The sequence below is a fragment of the Lissotriton vulgaris genome, chromosome 3_1 (assembly GCF_964263255.1).
Source record: "Lissotriton vulgaris chromosome 3_1, aLisVul1.2, whole genome shotgun sequence".
Taxonomy (NCBI): Eukaryota; Metazoa; Chordata; class Amphibia; order Caudata; family Salamandridae; genus Lissotriton; species Lissotriton vulgaris.
In genome coordinates, this window is record NC_141689.1 from 1647238051 (window position 1) to 1647258199 (window position 20149).

Consider the following 20149-nt stretch of genomic DNA (forward strand, 5'->3'; position numbering starts at 1 on the left):
GTGTCTGCGTTGTGCTGTGGGCGTGTGCTGGGGGCGTGACAAATGCTGGGGGCGTGTGGTACATTCCGCCCTTCATGCCATGTCTCATATTGTGTGCTGTGGGTGTGTGCTGGGGGCGTGGGGGTGTGCGGGGCGCGGGATTACGGGAAAAAAAGCGAGCGTTGTGTCCAATATTTCATTGTTTTTTCTTCCCAGGTTCTGTACATTCAACCTCCGGGTGTTGACCCTGCTAACTTTAAATACCCCTGCACCCCATAATCATAACCCACCCTTACTCCTTAAAATACCCCAACACCCTTAAACACTAACCCATCTTAACCCTATCAATATACCCTGTACTCCAAAACCCAAACCTATCCCTAAAACCTAAAAATACCCCTGTACCCCAAAACCCAAACCTAGCCCTGAACCCTATATTTACCCCTGTACCTCAAAACCCAAACCTACCCCGAACCCTAAAAATACCCCTGTACCCCAAACCCAAGCCTACCCCTGAACCCTAAAATTTCCCTGTACCCCAAAACCCAAACCTAGCCCTGAACCCTTAAAATACCCCTGTACAGCAAAACCTAAACCTACCCCTGAACCCTTAAAATAACCCTGTACCCCCAAACCCAAACCTAGCCCTGAACCAGAAAAATAACCCTGTACCCCAAAACCCAAACCTACCCCTGAACCCTAAAATACCCCTGTACCCCAACACCCAAACCTAGCCCTGAACCCTAAACATACCCCTGTACCCCAAAACCCAAACCTAGCCCTGAACCCTTAAAATACCCCTGTACCCCAAATCCCAAACCTACCCCTGAACCATAAAAATACCCCTATACCCCAAAACCCAAACCTAGCCCTGAACTCAAAAAAATACCCCTGAACCCCCAAACCCAAACCTATCCCTAAACCCTAAAACTACGCCTGTACCCGATAACCCAAAACTATATCTGAACCATTAGAATACCCAAACACCCCAAATATACATATACCTCAGTACCCCAAAACATGTACCCCTATACCCATACTTACCTTATCCAAACATAAAAAAACATGCTTTTACCATTCATGCATTTACAATGAATTTTGTTGTAAATGTATGCGTGGTAAAAGCATATAAAATGTAATGCCATGCGTTATAATGGCATTGCAGAGTCTTGGTACTTTCGTAATGAAAGTATGCAGAGTGATGATATGCGGAAAGAAAGTTGCGGAATATTGGGTGTTTACCCTCCCCCGGTAAGTACATTGGTGGCACGGCGGCCCACATCTCTAGCAACATACTCATACTTTTCACCACTGATTTGAAAAATGCACAGTCCTCGCTCATTGAAGGCCAGCACCGACATACACTTTTAGACACACCTCCCACCACAAGTTCTAGAATTGCGAACTTTAGAGCTGGGGAGCTACGTTCGAATCTCGGCATCAGCTCAACATCCTGTGATTCCAGGCAAATCGCTTTGTCTCCCCGTGCCTACCACAAATGAATGTGTTCTTCTGTAATGTAAATTGTGCTCATGCCATGTTGTCGAGTTCACGCTATATATTATTGCAAGGAAAAATAAAGTAAGGAAACTCAAGTTCACACACTACTGAACGCGCACTCTTAAGTGCATCAGCAGTGCACTGTGAATCGGAGCGCTTCACAGGCCTGTCACAGATAAGAAATGTTATCAAAACGAAATCCTACAAAACAATATACTACTGGCCGGCAGCAATTCATACACTCACAACGTAGGAACGGGCTGCTAGTATACAATAAAGGTAACTTCAACTTCGGCATTTATGTATACGTGTGGCCTACGCATGGGTATTGCTTTGACCATAGGGCATATAACCTCTCAGTACTTTAGGGCTGCACTTATGTGACTGATCTCTAGACGTGAGAGGAATTAAACATTATGTGGACGTCCTGTTTTAATTTTCTGAAATATGTGCATGCGAAATATACAATGTATAATACTACATTGTAAAAGACGATCCTTTTTTTCACATATTATCTTTTTAAAAGGGCCATTCATTGAAGTATGACACAAAAATTCACAAAACGTAAGCAAACGTCAACAAACAAGGGTCATTTTTTTAATACCTATTGTTGGTGATTGTTAAAGATGCATGATTGGAAAAAGAGAATTTTTTTTATGTCTTCAATAGATGGCCCATTTAACATTTTTCCTCTGAATTGCCAATACTTAAATGAGTTTATATCTGCTTGTTATTTTCCGAAGTCCGTTTACTTAATTTTTTTAGGCACTAAAAAAAAACAAAATTAATGTAATTTCCTTAATATTTAAATAACCGGCGTTGGCATTTACTCGTACTTCCTAGCATGGATGTTGTTTTGTTTCTCTTGTTTAATGTTCTCATGAATATGTAATAGTTATCTTGGCTTTATTAAAAACCTTCACCATCGTTACAAATTTCGTTTAGCTCTGAATTGCATGTATGATATTATTTAACAACAGTCCTGCGTTCCAGCCTTACCGAATTAGATGGATAAAGTAATTATGCCGTTTATATTTCAATAAAAATGCCATAAAATGAATGGCGTATCTGACCCCTCCAGTCTCCAATGGGTATTTGGGTATTAATTGGTCTATTGACTACAGCTGACGAGAGTTGCCGCGAGGGACGGCCCGTAAAGAACAAAACGTCGTATTTGGGCTACGTATTTTGAGTGGATCAGCGCTCAGATGAGGACGGCGGAGTAATGCAGCCTGGTGGAGAAGATGCAAAGTGTGCATGATTGTTGGCAGGCCTGAGAGGGCTGGTCAAGCAATCATGCCCACTTAAGGATTGCAAATCACTTCTCTCCCATGCTGTGCCCAGACCCTCCCCACCCGAGAGCCACTGATTGAAAATGAAAACAAAAATGATAACAACTATAGTTATTATCATTTTTAGTTTTCCTTCTGTTCAGTGAGGCGACGCTCCTCGGCCGTAGCAGAGGAGCCGCCACTGCTTTTAAGTGTTGAAAAGTTTCTGGATTGATCCATTACTTTTAAACTTATCCCAAAATCCTGAAAACGTTTCAGCACCTTCTATTGTGAGAGGAGCAAAGGAAAAGAGGTCTCGTGTGTGTATTGTGTGCTTGTACTTCATAATATATTTTGGATCATTTTGTTGGACAGACAACCTCCAGCGTTTGACTAGCTTTTTTCGTGAGGAACGGCTGTAAAAGCAGGAGGAAGAGAGAAAATGCCTAACTTAATAAGTCATGGAGGAGTTTCAGGATGTCGACGACCAATTCACTTGGCTCACTGGAGAAACAGCAAAGGAATTGGATACGTTGGAGGAGGTGGAAGAGGGTGACACTGGGAATGAACAGTAGGTAAATGAAGTGGCACAAATTAAAAATATGTATATGCAGTAAAGAAGGTGAGGAAAAGGCCGGAAGCACCATCAGAGATGTAGGAGCACATTAAGGAAATGAAACACTAGCAAGAGTGGCATGGTGCCAAACTTGAAAATGACAAATCTTTGGTGTATGGGAAGCAGTAAGGTCAATGTGAGACTTTCTCAGCAGATTGTGGGTAGTAAATCATTAAAGTGCAGTATTTTTGTGGAAGTATGGTATTTTATCAGGATATACACAGAATTGAAAGAAGTACACGATATAGTACATAACGATTTGGATAGAACAGAAAAAAACTGAGAGAGTATAAAAAGAACGTAATATTAATGGAGGCATCAATCATTTTAAAACTCACAGTGCGAGAAATATAGAACTATGTAAAATACCTTATATTAGCTATTGAGTGTGAATTAAGGCACCATCTTGGAGGGCAGATCAAAACAGCAGAATTTTTCTTGAGTTCTGCACTTGGTCCTGGCCTTAAGAAGAACGGCACATAGGATCCTATTCTATGCAGACCCCAAAGGGACATTTCTATTGCAGGAAAGGTGGCCTGCTTCAAATAGCCAATTTGTGGATTGCAGGTTATTTTGGCCAGGCCTGCTAAACCAGGTCTCTACATCTTTAGGAGACATGCAGCAAAACTAAATGATAAGGGTAAAGGTGCTTTGCAGAGATCTTGACCCTGGAAATAGTCATTCTGTCTGCATTGCAGAATGCAACATGTCACACACATCACATAGTAAGGCGCCTAGTTATTAGGGACTAAATGGATATTTCAGGGGTGGGGGCAGAAGGTCTCCTCCCCACCGAGGTAACACAAAAAAAATATATTGCAATGACCGTAGAATCAGCAGCCACCAACGGGAAATAAAATAAATAAACTTTCTTCTCTTCCTCACCATCCCTCTGTGAGAATGACACACTTTCTGTTCACAGTCAGAAAATAAATGAACATCCCTTTGTTCTCGTTACACCTCCCCAGCAGGACCCATCTGTCAACCTTTCACCCTCCATAAGCTCACACTTCACCAGTATATTCAGATGTGAATACATAGCAAATGTCGTACATTTGTAAAGGTGCTGTTTCAATTTTTTTGTAGTTTTCTTCTTTTGTTTTGTCTCATGTAAGCCTGTATCAACGTGTAACTCATATGTTATACTAGTAGTGTTGTTAGTCGTATGTTTATTTGCAAAGTAACAATAATACCAGCTCAATTTTATATTCAAGGAGCTCATACCAATAAAACTGGTCAAGTATTATTTTTACATAATTCAGTAAAAATGGACAAAATAAAAAAACACAAAAAACAACACATATATCAATTAAAGCACCTTTATTTAAAAAGACTTCTTGATACCGGAGGGCAACATTTATTTCTGTATTGCTCACATTGAGGCATAGATGATTAATAATTATTCATACACTAATCTTTTGTAGCAAATTGTAACAGTATTGCAGCTCAGAGGATTCATCCGTTAGATGTACAAAGAGCTAATTATCAACCACGTGTAAACCCAACCACTGTGTTACAGTGTGCTAAGGGAATCATGAACACCTTAAACAACAAGTACACAGGGTGTTCCATTTTTATATTACCTCCAGAATATTATGCTATTAGAATATCATGGGCAAAATAGTGATGAACAAAATTTCACCAAAGTATACACAGGCACAATGACACACACATATTACCTAGTAAGTAGTTATAGTTTGGTCGGATTTTTCATCGAAAGAGCGTTTTTTGGTTTACTAATAACTTTAGCCCTGTTTGACAAATTTTCACAAAACCTTCTCCCAAAAAGTTCTTTGTCCTTACCTCTTTCCTCAAAATATTCAAGATGATCTGTAAAGCTGGGAGGGTTCGAGAAAAGAGGGGAGTCCTAAAACGTAAAATCCCATGCATTTTCCATAGACTTCTTTAGAAAAGGCTAGAGCAAAACCTGCTGAAGGGAATTACACCAAATTTTGCAGGAAGGTAGATCTTGGCCCCCAGATTGTGCTGTTTGTAATTTGGTGTTAATCCATAAAGTAGTGTTTGAGAAAGTAAGTTGAAAACCTAATTGTATATCTGGATGGTTGGGTCTGCGTGAGTCTTGAGAAACTCTTTTGTGAATGCAATTTAAAAATAGAGCATTCTGATTATCCATGGAAGCTTTATATCCCTTATGCCATCTCGATCCTGTGGTAGTAAGACTCCTGCTGAAGTGAGCGCCCTGATAGGCTATCAGCAACATGAGAAAAAGTTTGCTGGCAGCCAATGCATGACTTAGTAAACGAGTGCCCTGTCCTAAAGTAAAACAAAAGGGGGTGGGGGGCAGGGGTGGGATAACCTGACCCACTAGGCCCCTGGGTCCTCCCAGGGTCAAAACGAAAGACAAATCTGCAAAAAATGCTGTGATCCCATGAGACTCTTGTGCTATTGAAAAAAAAAAAGAAAAATGGCAGCCGGGCCCCATTTATTAACTGTAAGCTCCAAGGAGCATAACCCTAAGGCTGCATACATAAAAGGGAGGTGGGCTGCATGGCTTCCCTCCCTGAGCCTCCAGAGGGCACAGGGAGCCCACCCTGGGGCCAAAAACATTGTTTACTGGGAGGGGGATCATGCAGCACCCCCTCCCTGAGCCATCAGAAGCCCAGGGGAGCTCACCCAGGGTCAAACATATTGTGTATGGGGGAGATGTGTGGCTCCATCCCCAGGACCAAAAATATTAAAGATCAGGAGGGGGGCCCGTTGCCCCCCTCCCTGAGCCTCTAAATGCACTTGGGAGCCCACCCCAATGCCAATTACTTTAAGGGAGGAAGGCCTCCTCCCTGAGCCCTTAATGTCCCTGGGAACCTCATACCCCCGCTCAGCTGCTATGTCCCGGGAAGCCCATCCAGGGACATAGCGCTCTCCATGACCCCAGTGCTGCAGGCAGGAAAACCTGTGTTTGCTCTTGCTTGGTGAGAGCATTTTCAAAACACCAGCTAAGTGGGAGAAAACATCAAGTCCCCTCCCAGTAGGTGGTAGCTTCGAAAATGCTCTCCCCAGCTGGTAGTGGACTTTTGATCTGTTTCCCTGCCCACACAGATGCATGCAGGGGCACAGATAAAAATATTGCTCCCGCCCACAGAGAGCAGCATTAGGAGCTGCTCACATCTGCCGGTAGCCATGCCGGCTCCTACTGTATGTAGGTACTATCTGGGGCCACGGGGGCCTTGGGTTTCCAAATAGCCCCCAACGATTGTATACTGGATGCCCTGGGTGGACACCAGGGCACCCACCTTTTACTGTGCAGGGCCCCTGGGGGATGAGGTCCCCAGGGCTGAAGCCGGCCTTGTGAGGGGGACCGCATGCCCCTTCCCCCTAAGAATGACACATAGCCCCGGGTGGATTGTGTTCCAGGGGTCAAAATCAGCCCAGTGAGGGGGCACATTTTCCACTCCCGCTGAAAATGACACCGAACCCCAGGGGATGGGGTTCCTAGGGCTGAAAGAGGCCACGGATGGGAGATGGAGAGCTGCCCCCCCCCCCCAAATGTATGCAGGGCCCCAGGAGATGGGGTCTCTGGGGCCAAAATCAGCCCAAATAGAGGGGCTGCATGCTCCCCTTCACTAAACATCACACCAGGTCCTTAGGTATAGGGTCCCCAGGGCCAAAATCCACACAGGGAGGGGTGCCACGTGCTTCCTCCCCCTCAAAATCATGCCAGCTCCTGAGAGATGGGCTTCTTATGGCCAAAATCAGTCTGGGGAGGAGGAACATGCGCGTCCTCTCCTTTATTAAAAAGAGTGGTCCTGGGAGATGGTGGCCCCAGGGTCTAACACGGCTCAGGGAGGGGTGCCATGCAACTCCCCTTCCCTTTATTTAAATTAGTGGCCCTGGGGGATGGGGTATCTGGGGCCTGGAAGATGGGCTGCATCTTTTTTTAGATATATGTAGGGCCTTGGTGGATAGAGTCCCCAGGGCCTAGAGAAGCTCGGGGAAGGGGGTCATGTGGCCACTCCCCTTTATTTAAATAAGTGGCCCTGGAGGATGGAGTCCCCAGGACCGATAATAGCTCGAAGTGGGGGCTTGGCATCCACCCATTATTTTTTTAGAAATGGTCCTGAGGGGTGGGGTCACTGGGTCCTAGCAAGGCTTGGAGTGGGGAGTCATGAAGCTCCTGTGTGATTTCACAACAAACAGCCGTGGGTGAATTGGCCCCCAGGGCCTTACAAGGTTAGGAGATGGGAGATGTTGTGGCCACCCTCCCCTTTTAACTTATATGTACAATCTGTGGGGATGGGGTTCCCAGGTCCTAAAGAGGCTTGAGGAGGGGGTGCATGGCCCCCTCCCTTTTTTAGAAAAAGGCCCTGTGTGATGCGGTCCCCATAAAAATATATATAGATATATATATGAGCTACCACCAAAGGAGAGAAAATGTAAGGAAGGGCCCACACGTAGTGTAAAGTACCAGGAATCTACTTTATTAGGTGGTATGTCAGTAGACCCAAAATAGAGACTAAAGAGTCCCAGATTTCTGAAAAAGCTTGATTCAAAATAAATCTATCCACCATGGATAAAAGAGGTGTTCTAATCCAAGGAAGTCAGGCCAACTGATTATAAAAATGGCTGATGTAGTGCGATCTTTTTCTAAAATATATTCAACAAAAATACAAGAAAAAAGAAGAGAAAATAAATAACTGATCTTCCCGTATTAAGGATATCAAGGAGGAAGGGGTACGATTACTACACAAAAATAAAGAACAAGCATTTACAGATATTTGGTGTAGTCCTATGGTAGCTCTACTTATCAGTCAACAGCCAAATCTGGGCAACTACCAGGAAGGTCACAAATCTGGAAGCATTATTGAACATTCATCTGGGGATAAGGTACGGGCAGGAACAGGTATACAGCCCACTGAGGGAGAGGGAAAAGAAACCTAATATTACAGAAAATAGTGCAATTCCTCTTCAGTGTTGTGTCCCAGTTCTACACTCTGTAATATGAAAATCCAGCTTGCCTCACTTCTTCTCAGGGATAGCTCCCTGATCCCCACTGAAGATCAGGAATATGTACATGTATATAGGGGATTCATCATATAGAACACATAGTTTTTTCTCTTCCCTTTAAACTATGTGATTATTCCAACTTGAAACCATGGCTGCATATCCCATATTCTTGAGAGTATGCTGGAATAATGATGAATTACATTTTCCACTCATAAATGAAATATATATAGGTCTCATTACACAATTCTCTTTCATTATGTTTTGTGCACTATCCTTTTTGATATGATAACATTTAAAAATCAATGCTTATTATTATGTTTTGATTATATTATGTTAGTTTGATTGTTATGTGTGGTCATTATTATGGTGTTTTCTTTATTCTCACTCTTTGAGACTCTATTTATATTTGTTAAAACCTTCCTCTTTGAATTTTAACCAATGTAAATTTCATGCTGCTATCCTTATAGCTACTCACTCTTTTCCATAATCTATGATCTCCTGAATCGAGCGGTTCTACTCATTGATTGGAGAAGTATGTTTGCTCCATATTTATTTGACTGTTCCAAGATGGTGGCCACACTTAGGCTCAAGTCAAACTTTCCCCTTTGAACCCTTATTGATGCTCATCTTTTGCTGCTACCCTTGGGGTAATTCTTTTCCACTATAGTCTATGATCACTCGATTCGAGCTTTACTGCTAGCCCTAGGGTTACTTACTTTTTCATTAGTCCTTGATCTCTCGAATCAAGCATTTTTGTTCATTACATAGAACAGTATGATTATATCTGTACCGCATATACTTGAATCTTCCAAGATAGCGGCCACACTTCGGATCGAGTGTAACAGTATAGTGATTTTAGTTTTACCCCTTTTGCGCTGAAGTTAGCTGTCCTTTTCATGTATGTTGACAAGTTATTTGCACTTGACCACTTTCATTTAGTGGTCATTTTCACGCTAGAGATAACAGTATTCATATTTTATTACTTTTATATATACCTCTAATTGTCTTAAGATGGCGGTCGTTGTGACGATCGCTGTTTTCTCACTGTTGAGTGGGTAGATAACTGCTGGCATGCTTACCTGTGACCGGATTTGGGTACTTAGCAATCTATAATATGGGTATTTAACAGCATGATTTTTCCTTGCCTGTTTAATTTTTTTATTTTGTAATTTTGGGATATGAAATGATGTTTTGTGTCATATATTGCTGATAAATCGTGTGGAGACTGCGCCTGCCCCTCCCCCTTTTTGACTTTTTAGACTAATACCTCTTGGAGAAAAGAAGTCTTAGTTATTGTTTTTGTAGTCCTTAGTGGATACTGCCCATTTCCTCTACTACTCTAGGATGGTGGCTAATTTTGTACAAGCTGCCAACACAAACGTTTAATCTCCTTAACCGAGCTTACAGCTGAACCTCATTGTGTACTCGTCGCGGGATACTTAAAAGGAGATTTTCTTCTGTGGTCTCATTTCGCTCAGACCACAGTTGACGAGAGACGCTTTTTGCTATGCACGTAAGGGTAACACTGCCTCTGTGTAGATATTATATCTTTATTTGATGGAGAGTGGACTATCTTCCAGCTCCATCACCTATGTTGGATTACATCTTGATTTCATGTATTCTAAGATGGTCACTAAGATGATGGGATGTGAGCAGCTATACTGCCCTGACCAGGATATATTTCATGCTTCCTATAAACATATTAACATATTATTATGCTTGATATGATCTTGACTTCAAACATTTTTTCCCCCTTTTCTCTAAAATGATGGCTATGAGGGCAGCTATACTGTTCTGATGAGGATATATATCATGCTTTCCATAATATAATCTTACATACAAACTTTATATTGTTAAATCTCGAAATCGCCACAAACTAATTATCCTTGACATTTCTTCATAATACAAACTCACACAGTGATTTTAAGTCTTCATGTATGACTCACTATTCCTAGAACGAGGAGCTGTAAACCTCTTTGCTCTTATTATAGGCTGTGCCGTTGTAATATTAATGGGCCTCCTCTAAGTTTTCCACCAGACCGGCATCAGCTTACAGCTATACCTCTGGGCCCACACTAAACCAAGAGGACCCAGATTCATCCACTATTTGCCTGGCAGTATCAGCTTACAGCTATACCTCTGGGCCCACACTAAACCAAGAGGACCCAGATTCATCCACTATTTGCCTGGCAGTATGTAACCCAGTATAGGTTCACAGGTTGCAATTTTTTGCTTCTGGATGTTGGTGAGAGGAATGCCACGACCCCGGTGATATTGCCCCAAAGTTATAACCTTTTTTGGTTTGAGAATTGCAACAATTGCATTATAAATCACAAAAAAAATTGTCTTTTAAGACAAATTGGTGGGTTCTAATAAAAGTATATAAAAACTACCCATGTTGCATCTAACAATCTAACTAGATTAATGTATGAAAAAAGGTTGCAAATAGCATGGAAATCTTTATAAAGAAAAACTGTACATAAATGCTCTATTTAGGGCAACAATGGAACTATGATCCACTGAGAAAACCATTTATTGAGGGCATCATCCATAGAATATTTCAGTGATAATTGACACAAGATAAGTCAAGGAGATGGGTTTCCAATTTGATGTAAACAGTAATATACATAAAGTTGGCTTTTTTTAAAATTGGGAAGTTTCCTGATTCAAAATGGCCACCGCAATGACGCTAGAACGTCAGCCGATCACGTGGTACCCGACGCGTTTGTAAATATACGCGGAATTAGTCCACCGGAACCTGAGGCGGAGACAACACGCTCCGAATAGCCCCGATGGGTAAGGAGAGGGGTGGGTTCTGCTACTCCAGTGGGAGGGATGTCGCTTGAAAGCCCTGGAGATTAAACTTCCAACGTTGGATCTAGATTCAGATATTGACTGAACAAAAGGGAGCCATTTCTGAAAGGCAGACTCACATGAGGGGTTTCCTGTTTTTTAATTTGACCTTACAGCCGGTAGGAGACGCTGTGGCTGAATAAGGGTAAATATGACATATTGAAGGAATATAAAGGTGCAGTAATGTCTTGACATTGTGTGCATGCATACGAGCTAATCTAACAGTATATTGTTACTTTTTATTGACAGTCTATATGAATGGTGTGTCCAACTTCGAGGCAGTGGCAAAAACACTTGGCCCTGAAAAAATTGCCTAAAGTGTTTCGGGCAATGAAACATGTTGGCGTATAGGTAATGGTATGCATGTGTAGCAGCCAGCCTTGCTTTCTAATGCGATAGGTCCCACGAAGTCAGGAATAAAAGTAGCAGTAGCGTGTTACCTATCCTTTTTATTACACTTTTTGATACTTTGCACTTTTTTCACTGCACGTTTTTTGTTTGGACACATACATTTATTTTAGGAGTCATGACCGCCGATGATGATAACAATGGGCTTTCTGGTGAGTACCTGCCAGGTATCCCGATGGTGGTTTGCCCGTGAGGGGTCATTTCTCCTACTCACACTTTTTTTCATGTGTCACTTGTGAGAGCTGTGAGCTGAATGTACTTCGAGTTTGTCAGTTCCAGTTTCTTTTGAGCATTCAGAAAGACTGTCTTTTATTTCTGGGATGAAGGCTTTTTACTTACCAGGCAAGAGAAACGTGTGACTTGCTACCCCAAATATATAGGGGAGAAATCTGTTTATACGAAAAATGTTCGTAACATATAGTCCACATTTACGTTAAAAATAATTGCCACAGGGAACTTGTTCAATTTGTTGTTGATGAGTATGTAAATCTGAACTGTACCAAGGGCCTTTTTCACCTTTTGAGTTAGTGAGTATTGAGGGGGCTGTTACTCTTTCTAAATCAGATTGTTTTCATTCTATATGGAATGTGCTTCTGTTATGCACGTGTTTTCTTGTTACCCATTTTCTGCAGACAGCGCTTCATGGATGTTTTTATTATGTCACATAATTATGATGATGTACTGATCTATAAAACGGATGCTTGCTTAAAGATATGCTAATTGTTTTTCAAAAAGTGATTAGCTTGTTATTTATTTTTGTGTAGTAATCGTACCCCTTCCTCCTGGATATCCTTAATATGGGAGTATAAGTTATTTATCTCTCTTCTATTTTCTTGTATTTTCGTTAAAAAAAAATCAGAAAAAAGATTGCACTTCATCAGCCAATTTTATAATCAGTTGTCCTGACTTCCTTGGATTAGAACACCTCTTTTATCCATGGTGGGTAGATTTATTTTAAATTAAGCTTTTTGAGAAATCTTGGACTCTTTAGTCTCTATTTTGGGTCTCTTGACATACCACCTAATAAAGTAGATTCCTGGTACTTTACACTACGTGTGGGCCATTCCTCGCCTTTTCTCTCCTTTGGTGGTTACTGATCTCTATATATTTTTTAGATATCTATATACTTATTTTGTTCTCATGGGTTCGCCTCATTGAAATCTCTTTTCTTTATACTTGATCTTTCTTAATTCTTTGTCCCTCCCTTTCCCTTCTTTTTTCCTTTTCCCTCACTATTTGTGATTTTGATGAAACTCCAAATCCTCTTAAATGGGGGTGTTCCTAGCCGTTTCCTTTAAAAACAATTTTAACCTTGTGAAAGCTTTGGCTAAAACAAATAAAATAAGTCAAAACAGTTATGGCAGAAAAGCTCTAGGCTTGGCAACAGACGGTAGCCTCTTTTGCACACACAACTTCTTTTAACAATATGATTGTATACAGTATGGTGTTTGTTGATGTTGTCCTAATATGTTTATGTTTAAAATTCCTGTCAAATGTCCTTGTTGGTTGTATTTATATGTATATATTTGTGTTAAATTGACAGCCCTGAAGAAGTCATTTTGTATGGACAAAAGCAAAACTCGTTGGCTGCTCAAAGCTATCCAGATTATTGTTTTTATACTGTTTAAGTAAAGGAGAACTTTTCTTTTTTATTAAACCAAGCTTCTAGATGGCTCGATGTTTCTCCTAATTTCTCTCCCCTATGGACAACACTGGAATTGGAATACATTTCTCCCTTTTCTTTCCTAGAATACCTCTCTTTTTCTCGTTCACCACAATCTATTTCTACTCCAATTCTCAAATATACCTTAAAAATTCTACCGCCTCCTTTGATATCTTCCTTTCATGATCAAACCTTATGGCACAATTCTTCGATTTTAATAAATAACAAGCCTTTCTTCTGGAAGTCATGGAGAAATCGTGGTCTTATATGGGTACGTCAATTACTGCATCAATCATGTATTCTCCCATTTTCAGTTGTCGCAGAATCCTTTCATCTCCCTTCTTCCTTTCGCACCAATTATCTCAGATTAACACAAGCACTTCAATCTGCATTTGATATACATGCCCGGCTATCCTCTACATCACTTCAGGAGTCTCCTAGCATATCTCAACTAAGAACTTTACTTACTAAAGGATCTAGGGCCTCAAAAATATATTCTTTCTTACATGCTCCAACATCACCACGCACCAAGACAAAGGTAGAGGAGGCATGGGAAGTTGACATGGGCCTTTCATGGCCTATAGATCTTTGGGATAGGCTATGGGTTAAATTACGAAAATCATCTAGGGCTGCAAACACAATTCAAACTCTATTTTTCATCTATAATCGACTCCTACTTTCCCCATTAACACTTAGTAAAAGATATCCTGCCCTATCTCACGCTTGTTGGTCCTGCTCAACTCCTCAGGCGGATCTATTACACATGCTTTTCAAATGCAATCTGGTTCACCGGTTTTGGGTTCAGGTTTGGTCTCAAATTAATAAAATCTTCTCCACTACACATCCGTTTCATATATCACATATTTTTTTAGGTAGTATTTCACCTATCTGGAACCCTCATAATCTCGATATAAAAATAATTGACTTACTTCTTGCAGTAGCTTTTCAGCAAATTACCAAAGCTTGGAAGGACTCTACTAAACTCTCTTATCAGGCTTGGTGGTATGCTGTGTGCTATAATCATAGATTAGATACAACATATGTTTATCCACCTGTTTTAGCCCCAAAACGAAAGCAGTTATGGGATCCGGTTACTTCATTTTTTGATTCTTGTGCCCTTCGTTCTCTGCCTAAATCTCCCTTTCAACAAGAAGTTGCTAAACCTCCCTGAGTTCCTTTTATTATATTGTCTTTTCTTTTCTTTTTCATAATATTCAAAAATTGCTATGTCGTTTAGTATTATATTTCATAGTAATGTATTACTCTTTATCTCCTAGCTGGTATTTTTCTTTTGATCTTTTTTGTATTTATCTCATATGAACTGTTTTTTCTTATCCATTTTTGATTCTTGTTCTCATGTGTTTCATTAATTTTTTTGTATCAATTTTATGCATTTGTGTATTTAAATTGTTTATATGACTTTTTCAAAACTTTCAATAAAGCTTATTTTGAACTTAAAAAAAAAGTAAAAGAAGAACTTTGAAAACCAAACTGTGGACACGGATTGAATATTTTTCCTTGTTCTTGTGGTGCACCTTTGTTTGTACTGTACACTGTTCTGAGTAGATAATTTTTAATACTCTGCAGTGGACTTCTCATGAGAGTTTAACTGTCTGCAAATAGTGTGGTACAGAGAAAGCTCTCTGCATAGAGTGAATACTGTTTACAGTACCAACTTGTCAACTTATTTCAACTTAATTTGTTAATATAGGTTCGGTGACTGTCATGGGTTTGATAGAGATAAAAGCTGTCGGTAGTAAGGCATTCATTTTGGAACAGACGTTCAGTATAACTCAGCTTTCTAAGAACAGCTGCATACAGATTGAACACTGCATGCAATGAGGTTTTCTCTATATCTCTCTGGTTGGCTGTTACTGTGAACCCTGCTGCCTGTGAAGGTTATGGTTAGGATCAATGTGGAAGATAACCCATGCTTTCTACACCTAAGAGAGTTGTTTCTGTGATAGCTTTAACAATGCCTCATGTTCCTCTGAGCTATTTTGTACTTACTTTTTCTGTTCTGTAGTCAATATTTCTATATACGAGTGATAAATATTCTTTCGGATCATATTGAAGTTATTCCAGATGAGTATAGTAAGTCCCATAAGTGAGAAAAAAGCAGATCCACTCAGTTTTATGCCTTTCACCCTTAGTTCTTTGACTAACATTTCAGAAAAATGTCAATCTTCTACACTGTTAAATGCAGCACACAAACCCTGTAGGATTTACTCCACTGAGTGGCCATGATCCCAGAGCTGCTGTGTTTGGTCTTGGATGTCTAGGGTGGCCATTTCCATTCACCTTACTGGATCAAACACAGATTGCCCTATCAATGAAGATAACATTATTTTCAGAATAATTCTGAAGCTGTAATGCTACAATTGAGTCTGTCACATTCGATGAGAAAACAAGAGTGTGGACTATTCTGTCATTATTTCAAATATTCATTGGTCTCCTACAGTGTTCAGGTGGCATGTAAACTCAAAAAATAGTTGAAGCCACTGATCTTCTTAATAACTTTGTATGAAGCACATCATTTGTGTTCTAGAATCACAATTTTTAAAAGGTTAAGTAAACCAGGACTTATAGGACCTCTTGGTAACTTACTGAAATTGTTTTGTGGTCATACCACCCTGTTGGGTATCCTGAAAATAGTATGCTGTTTCAAAAAAAACATGAATTGCCTTAGGGGCAGCAGACCACTAACCATGTCACATGCGAGGGACGTTGTGTTTCCTTCCCATTCCTGATTTGCAAAAGTGATCAGATATAGTTGACAGAACAGAAGTTCAATCAAATGTGCTAAAGTCCATTCCTTTTTTGCTGAATGTCTCAGTAGGCAAGAGATCTTCTAGGACACACATCCCAAATTCTAACATATTGTTTTAATGCCCATTAGCTAATTGGTGTGGGGTGACATTACATGGAAGCACTGTAGTTACCTCCACATTCATCCCACATGGCCTTCATGAAGATGAAAATAAAGTTTGACACTCAGTCAGAGCTCCATGATCTGGGGAACCCAACTTTATAAAAGATCTCAGTTAAAACCGAAGCAGCAGCAGGGAATCCTTTGATTGCTAATGCCATGTCCTTTGGGTATCCCAGATCGTAGTCTACTGCAACAAGTATATATTAGGGCCACAATGATAACCACTGCCCTCTTAAAGGGGAATGCCAATTATTAAAACTAATAAGGTAAGCAGCATTTACATGCATGCTTTCATTTATACCCACACAGAAGAACATATCAAATTTGTGTTACACAGCACATACAAGCCACACCATAGACGTTTACAGCTCAATTTTCTGCAATCTTCTGCCAATCTAATACCGTTTTGAAAATTAGGAAGAAACACTACCTTCCTCCAATTCAAGTCACTCAAGAAGGCTGGTGCTACACGTTCAAAGGTAACTGATCTGTGTCTATAATCAGACTGGTCGATGGGTGTAAGACCTGACAGCCTCCATTTATGTTGCTTATTCAAAGAAGGGAAAGACACAAAAGTACATGATAGGGAGGTTCAGAGCCATAATTGAGGTCATGACAACCATAACAGAAAATGCCATCACGGCTGACATTGACACTGCTAAAAGCAATTTCCTTAACTGATTGGCAACTGGAAAAGCGTACATCAGCAGCAGACTGTTTGTTTCTCTGAGATAATGTTATAATGCAAAAATGATCTTGTGAAGAGATTATTATAGACTGCTACAACTGATACCAAATTTAGTGTAGCATATTGTAGTACGCATGACACAAATCCCACACCTACAGATTGAGAAGCATCCCTCTCAGCTCCCCTCTCATTCACTATACTTGCAGTGATGTGGATAAACTGGGCAGTGATTTTGCAAAAGGTAGTAGTGGACTGAAACACAAGGAGATGTGCTGTTGTAGGAGAAATAGTAATCATTGATTTTGTATTTCACATTATCTGAACAAATATATTGAAGTTTACGATCTCTCCTGTCTTATTTTTTGGTCACAATTATCAACATATATTCCCATGTATCGCACCAACATGTAGGGAGCAGCCACTGGAATTGCCTTCAGGAATTATGGTATGGCTTTTATAATTTGCACTTTTATTTAAGCTGGTTCTATTTAGTGCTATGTTTAATTTGTGCACTCTGTTCACTGAAATGTTATACATTTTCATGTTTGTACTAAACTCTTTTAATTCTTAAATATTCTTTCACAATTTTGCACTGTAAATTGATGTTGTAGCTGCTACAAACTTCACAGTGCAATGTTACGCTTGCCTTGTGCAGTGTCAACTAAGGCAAGAGTCATTCATTTATTGTACATTTTGTTAGTATACATTCATATATATTTTTTCACTAAAAAAGCTAAAGTTTACAAGGATGTTATAGTTAGGAAATGGAATTTAAAAAAACCTGGAAATTCACTGAAAAAAACAAAGGTTATAGGTACTTAATAGTTAGGATCTGATTTCACACACACAAAATCATAGAAATTCAGCAGTTACATTTACCTGAGCTAACTATAATGTATGCCCGCACAATACACTGCTTACGACCTCACATATTACATTACTCATGGCATGGTCAGTGGCATCACTGATGACATCACTGATGACATTTCAAATTACATCACTCATGACATCATCCACAGAACCACTCATACACCCACTCACCCCCCCATACAGCCTCTCCTATACCCACATACATATAGGTATATATATATATATATATATATATATATATATATATATATATATATATATATATATATATATATATATATATATATATACACACACATATATACATACATATATAAATATATATGTTCATATGATTACTTTGCAAACATTTGCAGATTCTTAGAGACTGCTAATCTGAGTTCATAAATGACACAAGTGTTTACACTCAATAAACACTTTTTAAATGACTTGAAAGCATATTTGAGGTTTAGCAGGCTTCCTGCTAGCCCACCTGTATTGTGGTGGGTCTGGCTTCTGCCCAATCCTGCTAAAGGACCACCCACCACATTTAGAAATCCCTGCTGCCTGGCAGGGATCTTTATGCTGAATGTGCATCCGCTGCCGATGCAGCAGTTGCAGTTTCGCTAGAGTTGAAAACTGAGTGGACACTGTGTTTTTTTCATCAGTTCAGCAAATATTTTTTACCTGCACAAGAGACTTTGTGTGTGAAAAACAATTAGTCTATGACCTTTTTCCTGCTTGTGTGGACCATTGCTCCTCTTTTCTTTTGCCTGGATATGGCTTGCATTTGGGATCTAGTCAGAAAAAATATGCATAGGGGCCTCTCTTAACTAGAACAGACATCTAGGTACATAAATAGTGACATGTCATGTGATAGATGGCTTTCGGACCTTTCGATTTACAGCCTGCACCCCCATGGCTCCATTGGCTGTAAACTGCAGACTCACCTGATTTAAACAGAGTGGCAAAAAGGACTGTGGGTTTGGTGGGGTGGGAGAACCACTGATTTACATGTGTTCCCCTATCCCGAAAAACTCTAAATTACCTCTTTATTTTTTGTTATATATATTACATTTTTACCAAATGTTGTTCTTTAGCTAGAATGTCAACAGCTATAGTAACAACTAATGGCCTGCAAATATTTTGTTCCTCCAGTATTTAATGATTTTGATAATTTCAGTTTACTACCACATTTACCAAAACATGTAGCGTCACCTTCTCTTGAAAACATGGTCAACTTCACTATGTGGTGCAGCTGCTGCTAGCATTCCTAGATAAACTCGCCTCTGTTTGAACTCTATGGTATGTCATTTTTATGAGTTTAAAACTCCGACTCCAACTCCTCCTAATTCGGTGACCTGCCCAAACACTTGAATGCAATCACCTTCATATAGAAACATGGTTTTACAAATGTCAACTGCATATTGTTACAGTGAGACTATAAAAGAACGTTTGTTCATCCCTAGCTCTGCATGGTTGTCAGATTAAATAGTTGGCTTTACCAGTCTGCTCTCTAATGAGGAATAATGTTTTTATCCGCCAGCAAAATAATCAGTGTTAAAGGACTCATTTATATAAAATCTCAAAGGACATAAAACCTTGCCTCCTTCAAAGTACTGGGGGACATTTGTTGACTGTCCAATGACCTGGCAATTTAGAGGTCATAAAGAAGCACCCCCCCCCCCCTACAGAGTCAAAATGTGTTGCGCAGCCACATACATTAGCTTGTTATTATTAGTGATCTCACTTGTTAAATATCAAAAGTTATTTGTGATCATTTTTGGTGTTTAGCAGGCTAAAAATGGAGGGTGAGAACACATGATCTATCCTTTGCCTAAGCCTTCATATCTATTCCAAAGGTCCAAAGGTCCAGTAGTGTTAAGAGGGAGCCCAGGCATGCCACATTTATACCTGGCACTAGCCTGTGTGTCGGGGTGACCCATGGCCTCTCCCTGTCCAATATGAAAAAATTACCAGGGGTAAACCTACCCACTTTTGCAGCAATTCCTGTGTGCCATACTGCAAACACTGCCACAGTGCCCCTCTCAACCTAAAAACAAGATTGCAGAACCTTTCCTCACTTGTGAAGAATTCCTGGGCACACCCTAGAGTTGTGGCCAGGGAAATGAGCTAACCTTCCCATCTGGTCACTCAAAACAAGTTCTTAGAGCAGATCTCCTTCCACTGGGATTGGTGCCTGGCTGGCTAAAGGACAGTAGAGGAGGCATGCCCAGGTGTGACGTACATCTGTCTGTGACAGGACAGGTCCCTTCGTAGAAATGTAACTTCCTCGTCACAGTGCAGATGACCATTCTGCCAGTGGAAGGTCAACTTCTCCCCCTTTGTCTCAGCTCTGGAATCCAATTCACACCTAACTAATCAAGGACCTATTCAGCTCCTGAGTGACAATTGGAACCTCAAGCAA